Genomic DNA, 7,827 nt, shown 5'->3' with positions numbered 1-7,827 from the left:
TCCTTCTCACCTTGAACTCCACCTACAACGATCTCATCAAGCACTTACTCCGAGCCGAGAAGCTACCTAACCTAGAAGAAGTGTGCTCTCAAATCCAAAAGGAGCAAGGATCTCTTGGTCTCTTCGGAAACAAAGGAGAGCTTGCTACAGCCAACAAAGGAGAGCTCACCACCGCCAACAAGGGAAGCTACAAGTCCGAGAACAAGAGAGGCCTAACTTGTGACCATTGCAAAAAGACGGGTCATACCAAGGACAAGTGTTGGATCCTCCATCCCCATCTCCGACCAAGTAAATGGAAGGATCCTAAAGCTCATCAAGCGAACTGGAGCCAAGAGACTCAAGACACCTCCAGACCCGGACCCTCAACTCAAGTGAATGGTGTTGGAGTGGCAATGACGGCGTCTTCGGAGTATGTGAAGAAGTCTGATCTCGATGCTCTCATTAAGGCTCTTAAGGAGTCATCCGGTAAATCCTATCATGCTATTGCTCATACTATAAAACCTCTTATTGTTGATTCGGGAGCCTCTCATCACATGATTAGTGATTCTAGGCTAATGAACAATATTGAACCGGCTTTAGGAAACGTGGTAATTGCTAATGGGGATAAAATTCCGGTTAAAGGAGTAGGTGATTTAGAGCTATTTGATAAGAAGTCTAAAGCCTTTTACATGCCAAATTTTACTTCTAACTTGCTTTCCGTTAAAAGAGCAATGACCGATTTAAATTGTTATGCGATATTTGGACCTAATGATGTTTACTTTCAGGATATTGAATCAAGTAGGGTGCTTGGTCAAGGAGTTACAAAGGATGGTCTTTATGTTCTAGAAGACACAAAGCTATCCGAACCTTTATCTTCTCATTTTAGTTCAAATATTGTTGTTGCGAATAGTGCTATTTGGCATGCTAGACTAGGTCATCCACATCCTCGGGCTTTAAGTTTAATGCTACCAAAAGTTTCTTTTCAAAGTCTTGATTGTGAAGCTTGTATTCTTGGTAAACATTGCAAAGCTATTTTTCCTAAGTCGTCTACTATTTATGAAAGTTACTTTGATTTAATTCATTCGGATGTGTGGACTTCACCTTGTTTATCAAGAGAAAACCAAAAATATTTTGTCACATTTATTGATGAAAAATCAAAGTATACTTGGCTTACTCTCCTTCGTTCAAAAGATCGTGTTCTTGAAGCTTTTAAAAACTTTCATACTTATGTGACTAACCAATACAATGCCAAGATTAAGATTTTTAGATCCGACAATGGTGGGGAGTATACAAGCCAAGCATTCAAGGATCACCTAGCGTCACACGGAATCATCCACCAAACAAGTTGCCCTTACACTCCTCAACAAAATGGTGTATCGGAACGCAAGAATCGACACCTAATGGAGATTGCAAGGTCCATAATGTTTCACACCAATGTTCCAAAGAGATTTTGGAGTGATGCCGTGATGACCGCGTGTTACTTGATCAATAGAACACCAACAAAGATTCTACAAGACAAGTCTCCATTTGAGGTACTCACTAAGACTAAGCCTTCTCTTGATCACTTACGTGTGTTTGGTTGTGTTTGCTATGTCTTAGTTCCCGGAGATCAAAGGAACAAGCTCCAAGCCAAAAGCACTAAGGGAATGTTCATCGGGTATTCAACAACTCAAAAGGGTTACAAGTGTTATGTACCGGAGTCAAGGAAAGTATTGGTGTCAAGAGATGTAAAGTTTGTGGAAGACAAGGGATTCTATGACAAGAAGGATTGGGAAAGTCTTAAGGATTTGTCTAGCTCACCATCGGATAGAGCTACTAACCTTCGGATTATTCTTGAGAAGCTTGGAATTGAGAACTACCAACCTTCACAAACTCAAGCTCCACACCCGCCACAAGGACAAGAGACTCAAGAACAAGAAGAAGAAAGTCTTGAGGAAGAAGTCCAAGACACTCAAAATGAAGAAAATAACCTCAACACTCAAGAAGAAGATCATATACCCGATGGTGATGGCTCCAACGAATTAAATCAAGAGGAAGAAGACACTACTCAAGAAGTGACTCAAGAAGTGATACCTTTAAGAAGAAGTGAAAGACTTCGCTTTCATCCCTCAACATGGAAAGACAAGAGAGTCTACTACAATGCCAATGCGGTAGCTCATCCAATTCAAGCCGTATGCACTCTTGCTCACCTACCCGAAGAACATCAAGTCTACCTTAGCAAAGTTGATCAACATTGGATTCCCACAACATATGAAGAAGCCATGCAACATCAAGTGTGGAGAGACGCTATAGAAGCCGAAAGACAAGCCATGATAAACAACCACACATGGGATGAAAAGGATCTACCTAGAGGAAGGAAAGCCGTGACCTCTAAATGGGTATTCACCATCAAGTATAAGAGTGATGGAGAAATTGAGAGGTACAAGGCTAGACTTGTAGCAAGAGGTTTTACTCAAAAATATAGAGAAGACTACCTTGATACTTTTGCCCCGGTGGCCAAACTTCACACGGTTCGAGTGGTTCTTTCATTGGCTACTAATTTGGAATGGGATCTTTGGCAAATGGATGTCAAGAATGCATTCCTTCAAGGAGAATTAGAGGAAAAAGTGTATATGAGACCACCACCGGGTCTAGAAGATAAAGAAGCACCCGGGAAAGTTCTTAAGCTCAACAAAGCAATCTATGGCCTTAAGCAATCTCTAAGAGCTTGGTATCACAAGCTTAGCACCACACTCCTAGGAAGAGGATTCAAGAGATCTGAAGCTGACCATACACTCTTCACTCTCCCTAGCCAAGAAGGTATAGTAGTCATTCTCGTTTATGTAGATGATATTATCATCTCCGGGAATGACAAGGTTGGTATTCAAGATACTAAAGATTTCCTTAAAAGTGTCTTTGATATTAAAGACCTTGGAGAACTAAAATACTTTCTTGGGATAGAAGTTTGTAGATCAAAGGAGGGTCTCTTCTTATCCCAACGAAAGTATACTCTTGATCTTCTTGATGAAGTAGGTAAGCTTGGCGCTAAACCAGCAAAGACTCCCTTGGAAGATGACTACAAAGCTAGACGAAAGGGGGAGTATGATAACAAGCCTTTTGAAGATCCTACCAAGTATCGGAGGCTAGTAGGTAAGCTCATCTATTTAACCATCACTAGGCCTGATATTTGCTTTGTCGTGAATGTAGTGAGCCAACAAATGCAAGCTCCAAATCAACACCATTGGAATATGGTGAACCGCATCCTCAAGTATCTCAAAGGCGCTCCAGGTCAAGGCATTTGGATGGGATGCAATAGGAACACGGAGCTTGTTGGGTATTGTGATGCGGATTACGCCGGAGACAAGAATGATAGAAGATCAACAACCGGCTATTGTACCTTCATTGGTGGAAATCTAGTGACTTGGAGAAGCAAGAAGCAAAAGGTTGTGTCTCTTTCAAGTGCCGAAGCGGAGTACCGGGCCATGAGAAAGCTTACCACGGAGCTAATGTGGCTAAAGGCTCTCCTCAAAGACTTTGGTATAGACACGCCTCAACCAATCACTATGCATTGTGACAATCAAGCCGCCATTCACATCGCAACCAACTCGGTGTTTCATGAGAGAACGAAGCACATTGAAGTCGATTGCCACAAAGTCCGAGAGCAAATCCAACTTGGAGTCATCTTGCCACATTACACCGAGAGTGAAGAACAATTGGCTGACATCTTCACCAAAGGATCTAGCACCAAGGTGTGTGAGTACATTCACCAAAAGTTAGGTCTTGTTGACTTAACTCAGCCACAATCCCCTTAGCCAAATATCCCATACTCTTTTTCCCTAAGTGTGGTTTTATCCCATGAGGTTTTCTACACTTAGGTTTTTAATGAGGTGGTTGAATTTGGATCCAAGTCTAACCTCCATCTTTCTCCGGTTAGACTTGAGGGGGAGTATTGAACCAAGTGAAAAAAAAAAAGAATCCATCCGGGTCACTTGGTGTTTTGCACGATCGGTTGTAAACCGTCTCGTGCCACTCGTCCGTACGGATCGTCACTCGTCCGTACGATTCAACTATGAGGCCGTCCGTACAAGGTCATGATCGGCCCATTGGGATCTCCATAAGCCTCCTAATCTTATCCAAAGCTACACCAACGTTCTAGAAGACTCTCGATCCTTCCCATAAGAGCCGTTACTCTCGCAAAAGGAGAAGAAGACAAGGAATGCTTTATTACCTTTATGACGCGTTTCCTCTCTTATGACCGTTGTACATAGAGCATATTCTTGAGGATATTCCGATTGTCTAGCCCTTAAAAGGGAACCTTGTACTTAGCCATTTTTTGTAAGAAAGAGAAATAATCTTTCCAATCTCTCAAATCTCTCAAATCTCTTTACTCTCTTTAGCTTACACTTTTCCGATTAAAGTTCTCATCTTTTCCGATCATCTTAAGGTCCCATCGAAACCTAAAAGCTCCATAATCTAACATAGCCATGGAGTCCACTAAGTAGACAACATGATTGGTACTCGTTGGAAGTATCATGGCGTCTTGGAGTTAGACCTTGAAGAACCCGGAGTAGAAAATAATGGCTACCCGTGTTGAAGAAAGGGAGCGGCTTCAATTCTCATGCCCATTCTGGTTACTAAACCCCACATACTCTCAACCTCAACTCAAGAAAACAAAGCTAAGAACTTTGTCCATTGGCACTCTTGAGTCCATACTCTTTATACTCTTTATTCTCTTATTCTTGGTAACATACACTTTCATTTTTGTCTCTTATTCTCAGGCTTATGCCTTCCATCTCTTCTTGAGAGTATTCCAAGAAGAAATGGCGACCACAAAAACAAAGCCCTTGAAGAAGAGACTCACGGAGGAAAGAAGGGGGAAGAGAACCATGGGATGTCTTTGAACAAAATGTTCAAAGCATTTAAAATCATGATGAATCCAAAAGTCCTCTTCAATTCACGTTGAAGAAGTTCTCTCAAGGGATAAAGAAAAGAAGCCATCATCAAGAATGGCGATTCAAACCAAAGGCTGTGCTCTAAAACTCTACTCTATTTAAATTCATTACCGTAGTTCAATTGCTAGTCTTTATGCTCTAATATGTTTCTCTTAAACTTGTCACATTCTTAAATTTTCTTTGATATTCCTCATAGCATACACTTATATATTCTTCTTTATCACTTGTTTAAAGGGTAAAGGAGACTATGAGAGCCTCAAAGAAATTCGAGAAGTGCAAGATTGGAGATCATGAGAAGCGAGTCAAAGGCAGTGTAGCGGTTCAAAGACTTGAAGGGGAGAGAGCCGGTTCTTTACAAACCAAGATCATAGCGACGTCAAGGACCGTGAAGGCTATACTCTTTTTCCCTTAACAAAGTTTTATCCCACGTGGTTTTCTTTGTTAAGGTTTTTAATGAGGTAGTCGACACGTGTCCACGCTTGATCTTTGGTCCTCATGGTGTCCCGACGATCAAACGTGCGGGAGGGTATTAAAATATAAGAAGGAAAGAAGAGGACGAGCCATCTTCAAGAAGTAGAAGGGAGTCAAGGCCGAAGTCATGAAGACAAGGCCGAAGATCTCCAAGCTTGACCTTTGGTCCTTATTGTCCCGACGCTCAAGCTTGCGGGGGAGTATTAGAGTGTATGAAGAAAAGGAGAGAGAGGCCAAAGAGGCCGAGCCATCTCCAAGAAAGAGAAGAAGAAGTAGAAGGGAGTTGAGGCCGAAGTCATGAAGACAAGGCCGAAGATCTCCATAAGATAGCCGTGCAAAGCTCGGGTCACTTCAAGGTATCAAGGCCAGAAGTGCAAAATTGGTGTAAAGTCACCGAGACACCGAAGTGCAAAATTGGTGTAAATTCATAAGACGAGTCAAGGCCGAAGATCTCAAGACAAGGCCGAAGACGAGACACCAATGTGCAAAATTGGTGTCAAAGTTATCAAGACCCAATGTGCAAAATTAGTGTCAATGGTATCATGACCTAATGTGCATAATTGGTGTCAAAAGTATCAAGACCGAGGATGCAAAATGAAGTCTATGCATGAATACAAGAATGTGCAAAACTCGTGTCACCTAGTGTAGATAATAATGTGCAAGATTGGTGTCACATAAGAGAAGCCCATGAGAGACCTTCTAGAAGACCTAAGAAGCACAAAGTCTCTCATGGAGCCGTTGGAGACAAAGGAAGGAGACTCAAATTCAAACTTGGTCTTGGTCAAAGTTGGACCACAACCTTCTAGAAGACAAAAGAGGACCACAACCTTCTAGAAGCTATTTTGAATTCAATGGTGGAGATTTAAAGAGAGAAAAGAAGGGCTAGGATTAAAGGGGATTGTGAGACACCTTAACCTAGTTCTCTTTCTATATAAAGGCTAGAAGCCTCATTGTAAATTCAATTCAATCAATACATCAATAAGAAAAGACAAGTCTTGATACAAAACGTTTTAGCTTAATCTACTTTACTTGTGTTTAACTTAATGTTAACAATGTAGAGAGTTAAAGTTAAACCGTTTAGGTCTGCCTTAGGGCAGCCCATTTCTTGTTAATCTTACTCTTAAATACACCTTAAACTCTTCTTTATCTCTTATTTATGTTGTTTACTCTAGCTAAATGATTCATAGATTCGTTTCTCTCTAAGTACACAAACCTTTAGTGTTGTGTTACTTCTCACGGATCTAGCTTCATACTAGAGATAGTTGTCTTGCTAGAATCGATTCTATCCATAGAGATTTCGGTTCTACCAAGCTATATTGGTGTGGATTCCATCACAAGTTGATGGTCTCTTCCTCTTGAGAATGAGTTCCCTTTGTGTGGATAAAAGGAGATCCAATCACCAAGTGATTGTTTACTCTTTCATATGAGCTTAGTCTCTTCAATTTCAACAATATTTAACTGCAAAAACACTAGCCATGCTTCCTACTGCTTCTCAATTCTTTTTGGGTGTGGCCGAAGTCCTATGAGTTTTCGATTTTGGAGCTTCTAAACGAAAAAAACACTACTATAGCTTTTGGGATCCGGTTGTGGTTCTAGTTCTTATACCCAATCATAAACACGGGATCTAGTCATAATTCACTCCAAAAACACTAGCCAAGCTTCTTATTGCTTCTCAAATCTTTGTGGGTGTGGCCGAAGTCCTTTGGGTTTTCGGTTTTGGAGCTTCTAAACAGAAAAACACTACTTTAGCTTTTGGGATCCGGTTGTGGTTCTAGTTCTTATACCCAATCATAAACAAGAGATCTAGTCATAATTCACTCCAAAAACACTAATGAAGTTTCTTATTGATTTTAAAATATTTGTGGGTGTGGCCGAAGTCTTATGAGTTTTCTGTTTTGGAGCTTCTAAACGGAAAAACACTACTTTAGCTTTTGGGATCCGGTTGCGGTTCTAGTTCTCATACCCAATCATAAACACGAGATCTAGTCATAATTCACTCTAAAAACACTAACGAAGTTTCTTATTGCTTCTCAAATATTTGTGGGTGTGGCCGAAGTCTTATGAGTTTTCTGTTTTGGAGCTTCTAAACGAAAAAACACTACTTTAGCTTTTGGGATCCGGTTGTGGTTCTAGTTCTTATACCCAATCATAAACACGGGATCTAGTCAAAATTCACTCCAAAAACACTAGCCAAGCTTCTTATTGCTTCTCAAATATTTTTGGGTGTGGCCGAAGTCTTATGAGTTTTCGGTTTTGGAGCTTCTAAACGGAAAAACACTACTTTAGCTTTTGGGATCCAGTTGCGGTTCAACTTCTTATACCCAATCATAAACACGAGATCTACTCATATTTCACTCCAAAAACACTAGCCAAGCTTCTTATTGCTTCTCAAATCTTTGTGGGTGTGGCCGAAGTCCTATGAGTTTTCGGTTTTGGAGCTTCTAAA

At 40.9% G+C, this 7,827-nt stretch overlaps 1 long non-coding RNA gene across 1 annotated transcript; it reads left to right on the top strand.

The window, feature by feature from the left end:
* Positions 1 to 423: 423 nt before the first annotated feature.
* On the top strand, positions 424 to 1,021 carry LOC110226859. The gene is made up of 2 exons (XR_002330754.1): positions 424 to 465; positions 765 to 1,021. It is a non-coding gene; the product is annotated as an uncharacterized LOC110226859 (long non-coding RNA).
* Positions 1,022 to 7,827: the final 6,806 nt, after the last annotated feature.

This window comes from Arabidopsis lyrata (genome assembly GCF_000004255.2).
Source record: "Arabidopsis lyrata subsp. lyrata unplaced genomic scaffold ARALYscaffold_18, whole genome shotgun sequence".
NCBI classification, from domain to species: Eukaryota; Viridiplantae; Streptophyta; class Magnoliopsida; order Brassicales; family Brassicaceae; genus Arabidopsis; species Arabidopsis lyrata.
The sequence above is the reverse complement of the archived record's forward strand: the minus strand, read 5'-3'. Positions and strand labels throughout refer to the sequence as shown.